This window comes from Manacus vitellinus, unplaced genomic scaffold, assembly GCF_001715985.3.
Source record: "Manacus vitellinus isolate BGI_N305 unplaced genomic scaffold, ASM171598v3 scaffold_1_pilon, whole genome shotgun sequence".
NCBI lineage: Eukaryota > Metazoa > Chordata > Aves > Passeriformes > Pipridae > Manacus > Manacus vitellinus.
In genome coordinates this window covers 31,121,884-31,123,143 of record NW_021939396.1, presented here as the reverse complement: position 1 = coordinate 31,123,143, position 1,260 = coordinate 31,121,884, and positions in this window count along the sequence as shown.

Sequence of the window (1,260 nt, the reverse complement as noted above, 5' to 3'; positions counted from 1 at the left end):
TAAAGAAATTGTACAGAATAACTTAAATACTAAATTAAATTCAACAATAAACATGCACACTAAAGTATATTTCACCAATTATTAAAAGATAAAAGGAGTCTTATTTGAAAATTTAAAAACAAAGTGAAATTGAAAGGTGAGCAAAAAGGAAGACTCCTCTCCAAGAAATTTAACTGAAAAGTCACAGGCAAAAAAGGTCACAGGCTTTAAACTTACTTTTTGGTTAAAATGAAGTGGCATTTACATTTGCAACACTGCAACGTGAAGATCTGTTTCATGACAAACTACACAGATGTATTAATTATTTTGTCATATTACAAAGATGTCTATGAGAGCTCTACACCTAGCAGAGAATATTTCACATTCGCACGATAGCATGAGAATTATAATTAATTCTACAAGATTTTAACAGCACAACTCTCCCTCCTCTATGTAATTTAAGACACTTCTATCTGGCATATGTGCAAGCCAGAGGACAGAACAGAAACTAAAACAAGACTAGGTGAATTGCAGAACACAAACTATTTAACAACTGTATAGTAACTGCATGTTAGAACCTACAGAGTCACAGTACATAGAAAAGAGTTATACTGGTGACTCAGGTAATTCTTACCTATTTTGACAGGGATAAATCAATTGCTAACTGCAAACAGCTGCTTCACTAACAACTATAAGCACTGTTTCTTACAATCTATGGAGCAAGGGAAATACAACCTCTGTGAAGTGCTGCCATTGGCACTGCTTTCAGACTGTATTTTCTCCACATAAACAGTTATGCAATATGCTTTGTCATTTCCAAGCCATGTAGATGACAAAAAGTTCAAGGCTTTCTCATTTCCTACTTTCCTTTCTCCTGTCAATCATTTTAAGGTTTACCACCTGCAAGTGCACTTCAATCACCCTACTAGTGAATATGATCTTACACTCAAAAGGAATAAAAATACATGGTTTGGGGGTTTAGTATCTCATTTCCATTCAATATCCAATTTTTTTTTAAATATAGGTTTATCACGCATTTGTAGATGTTTTCCAAACAACTTTTCCAGAACTTAAAAAAATCCACGGGGGAAAATAAAGTTGTCCTAGTTAGGACAACTGAGATCAGTTCATCATGGTGGGTGTAACCCAAAACTGTATTCTATAGCCTTCCATGCCATTTCCCAGAAACTAGACTATTGTTGTCAATAGACTATTCGCACCCTCTGCCCATAGAGCCTGACTCCTCAGGCTATAAACTAGGTGTTAAGAGGCCTGTGAGAT